The sequence below is a fragment of the Rhagoletis zephyria genome, unplaced genomic scaffold (genome assembly GCF_001687245.7).
Source record: "Rhagoletis zephyria isolate East Lansing unplaced genomic scaffold, Rhagoletis_zephyria_1.1 Rzeph_scaffold_00322, whole genome shotgun sequence".
Classification (NCBI taxonomy): domain Eukaryota; kingdom Metazoa; phylum Arthropoda; class Insecta; order Diptera; family Tephritidae; genus Rhagoletis; species Rhagoletis zephyria.
Window position 1 is genome coordinate 157,520 of NW_016157406.1, and position 13,664 is coordinate 171,183.

Genomic DNA, 13,664 nt, shown 5'->3' on the forward strand with positions numbered 1-13,664 from the left:
CAGTTCATTTCACCATGACTAAGTAACGTACGCAGTTTTGTTTGCAAAATGTATTTATTTAAGTTGAAAGAAGACAAATTCCTTTGTTCGGCATTTATTCTTACTCGCTTTCTATCTTCCAAGGCGAATTCATATATTCATGTGGTAGCAAGAGTATAAAAACATAAAATTACCTTATAAATTGACAGCATAAGTATCACATGTATGCGTAGTCCAATTCAGGAAATCATTTCATCGATCTGAGTAAAAACTAAGTGCATAAACTCTATTTCGCGTTGATTGAAATCATGAAATGGTGTTCATTCATTCAGTTTCTACTCAAACGCATGAAATGATTTCATGAATTGGCCTACGCATAATGGTAGTAAATGACAGAATGAATTACAACAAACACATCCTTTTGACATAATGCAAGCCGAAAACGTTGGTTCAAATCCATCCTCAATCAAGGTCGACGTTTTGCCCACAAACATTGCAATTTTGCGAGCAATCTCATTGTTAAATCTCATTTTTCCAATTTCATAGTTTCGGCTTACATTTATAAAATTCAACGAAATCACGTACCTATTTCGGCTGAGTTATCCATTTTCGGGTATTTAGTATACAAAATAAACGCAAATGAAATGAGTTCGTGCAACATGGCCATTAATGTAGCGTTAAGTTGTACAACTTGCCAGAAAATCCAAATTTTTTGATCTTTTGTACAACCAAGACATAAATTCATTCAACAGGCCCACAAACGGTGCAATCCCAGCAAGAACGACCTAACGCATTCTCCAATACACTTACAAAATTGTCAATAAAAACCAACACATTTGCATATTAGCGATATCTATATGCCATTCTTTACGTTATATAACACGTTATTAATCGCATAATAATATTTGATTGAAAAGAGAGAGCTACATATAGTATGGTATAATAGCGAATTCCATGTGAAAGAAAGAGAAAACTACTCACACTTGAAACGATTATGCGTTAGATTTCTCCAGGAGCCCTATGTAAAATGATGGAAAGTTTTTGAATTTCTCACCCACACTTTTTGTAGTACTGGGCGTATATAACGCATTAGTTAACAGATAGGGTTCTTACTGGGATCTAGAGCAAAACAACACCAAGTTGAACCAACGGTCGCTACGTTTATGGCTTTCTTTAAGAAACATCGGGCGAAAATTTCAACCACTCCTGTAACACTACCTTATATAAGTTGGCCTTGCTATCATCCTCACATATGTTCATCAGAGTATACCAACGAAGGACGAGTTAATACAAGGAGATAGCGAGAGCACAAAACTACTCTACAAAATTACAGCAGACGGAAGAGCTGAAATGCGCAATGAGTTCGTTCATACATACATATATATGTATACATATATATATGTATGCATACATACGTGCATTCAAACATACATATATACATATGTAGGTACTCGTACCCGTCATGCATCGCTTAATTTATTTTTTCCCCTTCCCTATACTACCTATATCTTCCTTCTCACTCATGTAACGTTTTCAGTTTTAAAAATTTCACTCTCCATTTTTGCGATACCGCCGCCTAAGAAGTTTCACTTCAAAAATTATACTTTTATACTTTATAAGTTATATATATATATAAATACTTATTTCTTGCTAACGATGTTTGTCAAATGAAGGATGTAATTAAGTAACTTAACAACTTATTCAAAATTTTCATTATAATAATTTAAATAGCAAACTAAATTTTGCGCTTTCCTTTTGCGAATCTTCCTATTATCCTTTCAGTGTAAATTTCAATATCTAAGTGTACCTGTAAAAGTGCCAGACCTATCAGTCTTTATTCATTCACGGTACTACGGGACCATGCTTTTAACCGGTGAAGGGTTGAAAAACTTCTCATTTTCGTTGTTGGTGATAAGCCTGACTGGCATTAATATTCTCATTTTCGTTGTTGTTGTTTCCGACAGGGTAGGAGTGTGATGTAATGTGGAACGATTTTCCGTCATCCCTTGTCAAATTTGGTTTGGAGACAAACCGGTTTCGGCGTTGTGCCATCTTCAGTGTCATTTTTCGTTCGTTGAAAAACTTCTTTTTTGAAGTAGCGTAGCCAGAATGCGGAGAAGTTTATTATTCAGTGGAAATGCATATTCATCGCATTTGCCATTAGGGAATGACTTTTTCCTTGCCTTATTTGTACATCGTTGTGACCACACCTTATACTCTCCTTCCAAATTGATAGCGTTTTTTTCTAAGAAAAAATCGTATCGTTTACCAAGCGATTTTACGCGTTCGAAAGCATTATTTATTATTTTATTCTCCAATTTAAGATGGAAGTAATGAGTTCAAATCAAAAATATTTATATAATGTATATTTTGGCAATTCTTCTCGGAGATCGAGCAAAATATTATCCAATAGCGGTATAAAAATGCCTTTCAATAATAATCTTCGGCGTTAGATGCACGATAATTAGCCCGAAAATTTTGTCTATTCACTCTGAGAGGAAGAACAATGTCAAAATCCAATTCCTTAGCAATATCGGTAACTAACGTGGAAATGAAATCGCCTTTTCTACGCACTTTGATGTTATTCCCCCGATATCAGATTAATGCATTCGACGATTTATGGCTAACTTGTGCGCATCTTAGCAGAAGAGGACATTTTGCTATTTTTCCCGCCTTTAACCATGTAGTACTACAGCGGGGTAATACTGATTAAGCCGGGACTTATTAATTTATTGTAACCATTGAATACAGATGTTTTCCTAAAATACGCTGTTTAATAAAAATTAATAAGTTTGCTAATGAACGGTTATGGATATGTTTTTTAATCTTAGTATATTTTTCAAGTCATTAATATTTTTGTGCGCATACAAATTTCTGGTTACACAAATGAATGTGAAATTTTCTACGTTCACCGCGGGAATAGACAAAAAGTAGTATCAGAAAGTTCGATTCGACACACATATAATGCTTATTATAACTTTACGACACAACACATGTTGACAAGATTTCACCATTTGTTATTAATATTTTTTAACTTAAATTATTTGTTTTTAAAAATAGAGTATATTTTTAGCACAAACCATATAAATCCGAGTTTCAATTTGTTGAAGTTCCACTCCCATACGATAGAGGTCGCTGCTAAATAGAAATAAGAAACATGTAATAGTTGTATATGGGTCATTCCATACAATATTTACAACTCAATATTTTTTTTTGGGGTGAAATATATTTTTTTACATTCTTTATCGAAAAAAAGAAGACACCTATTTTGTATTTCGTCAAGATATTCGAAAATCTCGAAAAAACATCCCGAAATTTTGAACTCACGGAGAAGTATCCTTTTTAATTGCTTGCAGTTAATAAACTATTTGTCGGAGAAAATAAATTAAGGTATTAAAATGTGCGTAATTACCTCGGTTTTCCATGGGAGTGTGAGATAGATTAAAAAAAAAATCGCATTTTTTTAATTGTTGTTTTTTTTTTATTAACTTTATCATGTTTAATTTTTATTTTTTTTCCATCTGCATAGTTGTCAAATTTTATGGAGTAAGCTGTACAGATTTGACAATGGAAACAACATAACATAAAGTTTGACAACTTCAGGTTGAAAAAATAGAAATCAAGCATGATGAAGTTAATTAAAAAAAAATAAAAAATGCCATATTTTTAATGCAAAAATTTTGTTATTTTAATCTATCTCACACTCTCCGAGGTAATTACGCACATTTTCATACCTTAACTGATTTTCTCCGACAAACAAGCAAGCAATTGAAAAAATATAATTCTCCGTGAGTTCAAAATTTAGGGATTTTTTTTTCGAGATTTTCGAATATCATGACGAAATAAAATAATAGGTAATAAATGAGGTGTAAATATTGTATGGAATGACCCATATGTATTGTAAAATATGTCATTAATTTGCATTGTGAACAGAGCACCTTTTTGGCAGCTGAGTAATAATAAAATTGACTGTCGCCCCTTCGTAGACAGGCCACCGGATGGACAACACGTGTTCTTTAACCTCCCAGAATCAGGTGTTTCCATTCTCAAATTTTTACAGCGTACTCCATAAAGTTTGACAACTATTCAGGTTGAAAATCAAGCATAATGAAGTTAATAGAAAAAAATAAAAAATGTGATTTTTTAATGCAAAAATGTTGTTATTTTAATCTGTCTCACACTCTCATGGAAAGCCGAGGTAATTGGGCACATTTTGATACCCTAACCGATTTTCTACGACAAACAGTTTATACACTGCAAACAATTAAAAAATATACATCTCCGTGAGCTCAAAATTTAGGAATTTTTTTCGAGATTTTCGAATATCATGACGAAATAAAATAATAGGTAATAAATGAGGTGTAAATATTGTATGGAATGACCCATATGTATTGTAAAATATGACATTAATTTGCATTGTGAGCAGAGCACCTTTTTGGCAGCTGAGTAATAATAAAATTGACAGTCGCCCCTTCGTAGAGCGACCACCGGATGGACAACACGTGTTCTTTAACCTCCCAGAATCAGTTTTCACCCCCGAATTGAAGCTCAAATCCTTGAGTATATTGACCAAGGGAGTCTTCAGCACGCGACACTGGTCCTTCGAGCCGGATCCTGAGGCAAATCATTTAGTCCAGTCTATTAGGTCTATCGGCGACAAGACAAGCGCAAGGTTGCATACAACGAAATTGGGGTTAGATAACCAAACTCATCCACCGTGAGAAGCATTTCCATTGAATAGACTCCCGTATTGAACAAATCTGCAGATAAGGTTGTGCTGGCAGGAGCGACGCGTATTCGGGTACTAAAGAGTAAGCGATTATTTTGTATTCATTTGTTGGCTTATTATATTCAACGACATTCCGGATAATCAAAGCACATAAGTAAGCGTCGCATTGGAACTAGTAGCAATGCAGCATGAAGATTTGAAACGTTTGCGTAAGGAATTAATAAATTTCCGTAAATATGGTCCATACCGCCGGTCAGAACGACATTTTACAACGCGTATTAGTCATCTATTAGGTCGGCCGCTGTGGTGTAGGGTCGGCCGCTGTGGTGTAGTGGTAAGCAGTGCGCGCTTACACTCCGCAACGCCTGGGTTCAAGCCCTGGTCAAAGCAACATCGCAAAAAATGTAGAAAAAGGTTTTTTCTTAACAGCGGTTGTCCCTCGGAGGCAATGGCAAACCTCCGAGTGTATTTATGCCATAAAAACAGCTTCTCATAAAAATACAATCGCCGTTCGGAGTCGGCGTAAAACTGTAGGTCCCCCCGCTTTGTGTGACAACATCAAGGCGCACGCCACAAATCGGAGGAGAAGCTCGGCCAAACACTAACATATGTGTAAGCGCCAAACTATTATTATTATATTATTATTAGTCATCTAGGAAATCTGTATCATGAGTTTATCGACCGGCATCATGATATCATACTTTGCAAACGATGTTCTAAATGAGTTTGAAAATGAACATTCGCATATTTTTTCTACAATTCAGACAGCGTATGATGAATTATATCCAAGCAATACCCCATCGCATACTCCTTCCGAGCAGCGAATTCTTCGAGCATTACATATCAAATCAGGGCTCCCACCGAAACTGCTTTTAAATTACCCCTGTTCACCATTCCGCAGTTCAGTGGTTTATATACTGATTGGCCGTCGTTCTACGACTCACTTTTACAAATACATAACAGTGATCGACTAACTAGTAATCATAAATTTCAATATTTAAAAAGCGCTCTCAATCCAAAGGTTAAGTCGCTAATCGGTTATTTAGATATTACCGCGGAAAATTATGATACGGCATTGGCCGCGTTAATCGAAAGGTATAATAACAAGCGCGCACTTTTCAGCAAATATATGAAAAAAGTTGTAAATCAACCAATAATTTTCAACGATTCGGCCGATGAATTGCAAACTCTTGTTTCGCGCGCATGTGTATTTGCGCTTCAAAATTTAATTGTTGATACCGAGAAATACGGTGCTATTTTCGCGTTTATTTTAGTAAAAAAGCTTCCTCATCAGAACAGGTTAGAGTGGGAAAAACACTTTCAAGTCCATTGATATTCCACCATTCGATAAATTAATGGAATTTTTGGACACAGGTTTCCGCACATTAGAAGCTTTGTATCCCCAAGCAACAGCAACTAAGAATGATCCAAATCAAATATCATCCGTTTCATCCACTAAGCAACCTAACTCAAGTTCAAGTAAGCCGATGCAAAGAAAAGACGCCAGATTATTTAACGTTTCTGCAAAACGAATTTCTTGTCCGAAGTGCGGTCCGCAAGGGCCTCATCTTTTACAGAAACGTCCAAGTTTTCTGCAAATGTCTGCATCCGAACGGAAATCTACTGCCGATCAGCTCAAAGTATGTATCAACTGTTTAGGGCATCCAAAGTCGCAAGCGTGCATCAGCGAAAAAACCTGTTTCACCTGTCGAGGTAAGCAACATACGCTTTTGCATCTCAGTAATTTCACATCTTCTGCATCAAATCAAATTTCTTCGTCAACCTCAAATAAAAATATTTCAAAAGCGGCCGTCGACTTGAGCGCCGTAGCCGCAAATAATTTAGTTAATTCGCATTCAAGTAGCGTTCTACTCGCAACAGCCTTAGTAAATGTCCCCTATATTAATGGGCAATTCGTACGTTTGAGAGCATTGATAGATCAAGGTTCGCAGCACGCAGTCATAACAGAACGCGCAGCTCAACGTTTGAAGTTGCCAACGATTCCAATTTGCGTGGGTGTTCGCCCAATGGGTCAAAACGAATACAAAATAATCAATAAGGAGTTAATTTTAAACATTAATTCGATCACTGATTTTAATTTTTCGGTCGAAACTACCGCTTCCATAAGTAATACTATTACTTCGGATTTGCCGCTTTTCCTCCTTAAGTCAAGCTCATTTGCGCATATACAGCACTTTCCCCTGGCTGACCCTCATTTTGCCTCCCCCGGCCAAATTGATTTATTGCTAGCCGGCGACGTTTATTTCAAAATACTACAAAGTGGATTATGCAAAGGACAACCTGGTGAGCCAGTAGCGCAAAACACCTCATTGGGATGGATATTGGGCGGAGAAGTGTATCAACAAAATTATTAACTGTTGCTAATTGCTTTAATGTTTCTACAGTAGAAATCGGGGCATATATAAAAAAATTTCAGGAGGTTGAAAAAGCACCCCAGAAAAAGAAACTATCGCAGTAAGATGAGTGAACAGAGAACTTCTACGAAAGGACTTATAGACGCCAAGAAAACGGAAAATTCATGGTACGCTTGCCATTTAAGTTTTATTTTGATTCTACGATTCAATTGGGTTCGTTCTTTTCGATGGCCCTAAAACGTTTCCAATCTCTTCAACACCGATTTCAACGCGACGAAAAATTTCGCGAAGCATGTTTTTGCGTATTCGATGAGTATAAGACACTCAACCAGGTCAAACGGATGGAGACTATCAATGATGATTTTCATTCCCCGTCAAGTATCAAAAATTTTTATCTGCCCCATCAAGCAGTTATTAAAGAATCAAGTTTGACAACAAAACTTCGTCAAGTTTTCGACGGCTCCGCTAAATCTTCAAACGGGAGTTCTTTGAATGATATACTTACCACCGGACCTGTTTTACAATCGGACATCATCACTATTTTACTCAACTGGAGAGTTCATAAGTTCGTATTCGTTAGCGACATCGCGAAAATGTATCGCTGTATAGATATGCATCCGGCTAATACTAAATATCAGCAGCTCATTGGCAAGACGATTATCTTATTCAAACTTATGCCCTACAAACCGTTACTTTTGGCCTCAAACCTTCCGCATACCTTGCTATTAAAACGTTGCACAAGTTAGCTGATCTTGAACGCGATACTTATACCCTTGCTTATAAGGCTATCAAGAAAGAAACATATGTGGTTGATGTCACCTCCGGCGGGGAGTCAATCGGCGAAACAATATTGCTTACAAAACAACTCATCCAAATGTTGCACAGTGCGGTATTTGAATTAAGAAAATGGCCCAGCAACTCAGGGGAAATTTCGCAGCATATACTTTAGTAGATGTAATTTCAACCATTATACTGTAACCGAGGCCTTATCTTATCTTTATCGATATATTTGTATCACTCTCATCATTATAAAAATTGAACGAGTTTAATAAAACTTCTTTTTATAAGCAAAACGTATTTTTGGCTTTATACATTTTGGTTTTCGGCTGTGTCTGGCTCTGTTATCGAATCGCTATTAGGTTATGGCGGCATAGTAACGTTATTGAAAATTAATTAAATTGGACAATTGTTTAAAGCAAATTGCGTGGGTTTTTCTCGAAAGAAAAAAAAAATTTGTGAAACTGCGACCCAACAGAAAACGGGGATTCCGTTGTTCGATGGAGCCAACTTTAACAATTGGCGATTTCGGGTTGAAATTGCGTTGGAAGAAAACGATTTGACGTCGTACCTCAAAAAGAGTTTGCATGATCACTTGGTTGGTGTAACCGTCGAAGCGGAGCGGCAACGAACCATGAAGGAAGAGAAAAAATGCAAAAATTTCATCGTTCGAAGCATACATGATTGTCAGTTGGAAAACATCAAAGAAAAGAAGTCTGCAAAGGAGATGTTTTATACATTGGCAAAATTTTTTGAACGAAAAAACATTGCTGGTCAAATATTGGTACGTCGGCAATTACTCATGATGAAATGCAACGACGTGGATGATATGAAAGAATACCTTTTGAGATTTGACTGTAAAATTTGTGAACTAAAGTCTATGGGTGCTAAAATGGAGGAGTTGGATGTTGTGTGTCACTTGCTCATCACGCTACCGAGAACATACAACACATTGGTTACAGCAATTGAAACAATGGATGCAGATAAAATTAAATTCGATTTTGTGAAAAGTAGGTTACTGGATGAATATCAAAAACCGACACCGAATGTGTCGAGTGAAAAATCATCGTCTAGTGCTATGCATATATCTGTTACCTGTTATGGTTGTGGACAGGTAGGTCACATAAAATCTCAGTGTGGCAAGAAGAGGCAAAGAAATCGACAACGTGCGCAAATTAACGGTGATTCGAAGAAAAGCGAGAAGTCCGAGAAAAGCAGCGCTAAAAATGCGGAGACGAAATATGCTACATCAATGTTGGCACGCACATGCAATGGAAACAAAGAAGCTTGTTTGTATGCGCATAATGCATATACGGCATCTATGATGGTATGTACACAGATTAAAGAACAAGCAATGAACACATCACAAATAAAATTTATACTGGATTCGGGTGCTACTAATCACATGGATAACAGTGAACTTTTCTTCAGCAACCTGGAGAAGATCGACAAAGTAAAAATTGGTGTTGCTAAAAAGGCGATAAGTTTGGTTTCAAGCCAACGTGGTGATGTTCCAATAAAAACCTTATTTAATGGTAACAATGAGGTAAAAATACTTCGGGATGTATTGTTGGTGAAAGACCTTCAAACAAATTTACTCTGAATACGCTGTTTGACAAACTATGGTTATCAAGTTCTCTTTGAGAATGACTCTGCAAAAATAATGCGTGATGGTGAAGTAATTTTTACTGCGCATGATTCGGGTAGACTATATGAAGTGAATTTTCAAACTGATCAAAAGCCTTTTGCTGGTATAGCTAGTGGAACTAACTCGAACAATCCTGAGCAGAATTTTTTGCATTTTCGTATGGGGCATCTAAATGTGGCTGATATGAAAAAGTTAAATGATAGAAACATGGTCATTGGATTGGAAAAATTTAAAGTTAATTTAGATGAGAAGTTCTGTGAATCATGCTTCATCAGTAAGCAAATGCGTTTGCCGTTTGAGTCCAAACGGTAACCACGATCAACAAGAGTTCTTGAATTGATACATAGCGACGTTTGTGGACCGATGCCAGTACCGGCACATGATGGCTCAAAATACTTTGTCACCTTTACTGACGATTATTCACGTGCGAGCATCGTATATTGCATAGAGCGAAAAAGCGAAGTGTTCGCGAAATTTAAAGAATTTGTTGCAATGGCACAACCCTGAAATGAATTCGGTTGCGGAACGATTGAACCGTACACATGTTGATAAAGGAAGAGCAATGTTGAACGCCAGTGGTTTGGACATTCTGGTCAGAGGCAATTATGGCTGCAAATTATATTAAGAACAGAAGTCCTATAACTGCCGTGGGTGATCACTTCAAATACAAAACACGTGCTGAAATTTGGTTTAAAGCAAAGCCAAACGAATCAAATCTTCGAATTTGGGGTTGTGTCTGTTATAATAACATTCCAGTTGAAAAACGATGAAACTTGGCAACAAATCCACAAAGTGCCTTTTAATGGGGTATGATTCGAATGGTTCGTATCGTCTTTGGGATCTAGATTCGAACAAGTTAATCATCGGACGAAACGTGATTTTCCATGAAGCTGCAATGATGAAACAATACATTACCAACGATTTAAAGGCGGTAATCGAACCATCTCTTAGAAACGGTATTGAAAAGGAGACTAAGGGCCGGTTTCTCTATCTCCGGTTAACACTAATCCCCCGGTAAACATCGTTACCGACCTTATCGACTCCCTGTTATATGCATGGAGTTAGAACGTCGATAACAATGTTTAACCGGGGAGTTAGTGTTAACCAGAGATGGAGAAACCGGCCCTAAGGGCCGGTTGTTCAATGTCTGGTTATCACTACTTGCCGGTTAAACATCATTATCGACGTTTTCGACATCACGCATATAACATGTGATCGATAAAGAAGTCGTTGTATTTAACCGGAGCTTTTACCTCCGATTTGTGCTAATCAGACATTGAACAACCGGCCCTAAAGGTACGACATTAATGAAATTGGCTGGGGAAAACAGCTCTGGTAACATCGAAGATGATTTCGACGATAACATCGATGACAGCGAAGACAGTTTCCACGATGCTAATGAAGATGGCATCAATGACATCGAACATCAAATCCACGGTATCGACGTAAATGGTATCGGTAACAACAATGAATCATAGTTGCGACGAAACACAAGGCAGAGACAAAAACCCGATCGATATGGTGAATGGGATTATTCATCACATTTAGCACCTTCGGCACAACAATTTGTTGAAAATGATCCTGTAACAATGACTGAAGCAAAACAACGTGATGATTGGCATGAGTGGAATACGGCCATAAAAGATGAATGTGCGTCACTCATTAAGAACAACACATAGACTGAATGTGAGCTGCCTAACGGAAGAAAAGCTGTTTCATGTAAGTGGGTCTTCAAGTTGAAGCGAAGGTCAAATGGTGTTACAGACAAGTACAAGGCTAGGCTCGTGGCTAGGGTTTTCGCCCAAAGAATTGGTTTCGACTACAATGAAACCTATGCACCGGTAGCAAAGTTGACGACATTGCGCATTTTGTTATCAGCGGCCGCACAACATGATATGTACATTCATCAAATGGATGTGATGGCAGCGTTTTTAAATGGTGAATTAGCTGAAGACATCTACATGGAATTGCCGGAGGGTTTCAAAAATGGGAATAAGGTGTGCAAGCTAAATAAAGCATTATATGGGCTAAAGCAGGCATCAAGAACCTGGAATGAAAAATTTAATCAGTTCATGTTGAAGATTGGCTTTAAACGGCGTGCTGCAGATTTATGTTTATATACGAAGACTGAAAATGGCATTGCTTGTAACACATTCATACTGTGGCGAATACTGCGGCAACACAAAGCGAACAACGAGAAATAGGCAGAATGTTCGAGGAATGACGTAAACTGTTCCACAAAGAGAAACGTCAAGTTGGATGAACACTGCGAACAGCGAGAGAAAGAGAATGAGCGATAAACTTCAAAATGTTCTAGAGTTGCCATAAGTGCCAGCGCAGGTATATAAGGGCGCCGTCACAGCGAGGTGGGACAGTTACAAGTCAGCAAGCTACAAGTAAAGTGAGCGGATAATTGAGTTGCGAATAAGCAAGCTATAAGTTTAATTGTGTTAACAAGTAGTAAAGCGTTGTTATTGCTTTAACAAGTATTGTTAAGTGTCTTTACTGTATTAGCAAGTATTGTAAATTGTTTATTGTACAATAAAGTTAATTGTACTGCAATTTGGTCATCGTTAGCATTTATTTAACAATCCAGCGATACGAGCCCGAGTATATTTGGGAAATCCCTCAAGGTTTCGAGGATAATCGTAACAACTGGTGTCAGAAGTGGGATTGTTAAATAAATCCCGAAGGATAAACTACTGAAAATGGCAAAAATTCAGGATCTAAAGATTGAGGAACTCAAGCAGGAGTTGGAGAAACGAAATTTAGCAACCTCCGGAAGAAAAGTGGAGTTGCTATCACGGTTGCGAGAGGCTATGGAAAAGGAAGGCATCGACGTTGACAAACACGACTTCCATCGTGAGGACGACGAGGCATCCTTGAAGGACAAAGACAAGGAAGAGGTTGCTGGTTCATGGAATGATGTGGAACAGACATCAGCGAAGCTTGAAGAGCAGGGAAAGGCTCCTTGTGCGTCAACGGCTATAGACATGAACATGTTATTGGGTGCCATATCACAGATTTCATCCCAGCTGCAAGTGCAGGAAACACGCATGTCATCGCAGTTAGATGAAAAGATTACTCAGCTACAAGAGAATTTATTCAAAAATAATTCGGAACTCAGAGAGAGACAGGATAAAATCGAGGAACGACAAGATAAAATCGAAGCGCTTATTAAGGAAAAACAGGACAAAGTCGAAGCTAAAATGGATGAGCATGAAAATGATCGTCTCCGGGGTTGGCAGTTGAGTCGTCCAGCTAATTCGACGAACGCTCCTAAGGTAAAGACTCCATCCTTTGATGGCACTATTCCTTTCCAGGTCTTTAAGCTCCAGTTTGAGAAGACAGCTACAGCAAATCATTGGAGCATGGAGGATAAATCCGCTGCGTTATTCTTCGCATTGAAAGGACCTGCAGCGGAAATTTTGCAGAGTATTCCCGACTGTGAAAGGAACAGTTACGATGCGTTGATGAGTGCTGTGGAGATACTTTACGGTAGCGAGCATAGGAGATAGATTTACCAGATGGAGCTGGAGAATCTCTGCCAGAAATCCAACGAGACTTTACAGGAATTCGCCTCTGAGATTGAAAGGTTGGCTCATTTGGAAATTGGAGACGCATCTGGTGAGCACCTCGAAAGGGTAAAAATCCAGAGGTTCATCAACGGAATGCGGGACGTGTATACCAAGCGAGAGACGTACGCGAATCCAAAGCCAACCTTTGCTGACACTGTCTCGTATGCTCAGACGCGTGAAACGGCGGCGCTCCTAAGTAGACCAGCCTACAAAGCACATCGCGTGGAAGTGGAAACACCGGACGAGACAAATGAAATGCTGAAGAAGATTATCCAACTGCTGGGCGAGAAAAAGCATGGTTCTGGCAAATGTTTTAAATGTGGAAAGTCAGGCCACTTCGCCCGCGATTGCAGCGCAAGTTCCAGTGGTCACAACACTTCAGCAGGACGCAAACGCAGGGCTGAAGGAGACGAAACTAACTCCAATCAGTCGTTAAACTAAAACGAGCCAGCAGCAAGGGGTGCGCGCTGGCTCCCGCAATTGAATGCCCCATAATCTCAGACTCGCGAAATGGCAGAAAAGCGAGCAACGTTACTGTTGGTGGATATGTGGACGGACATGAGCGAGTACTAACTGTG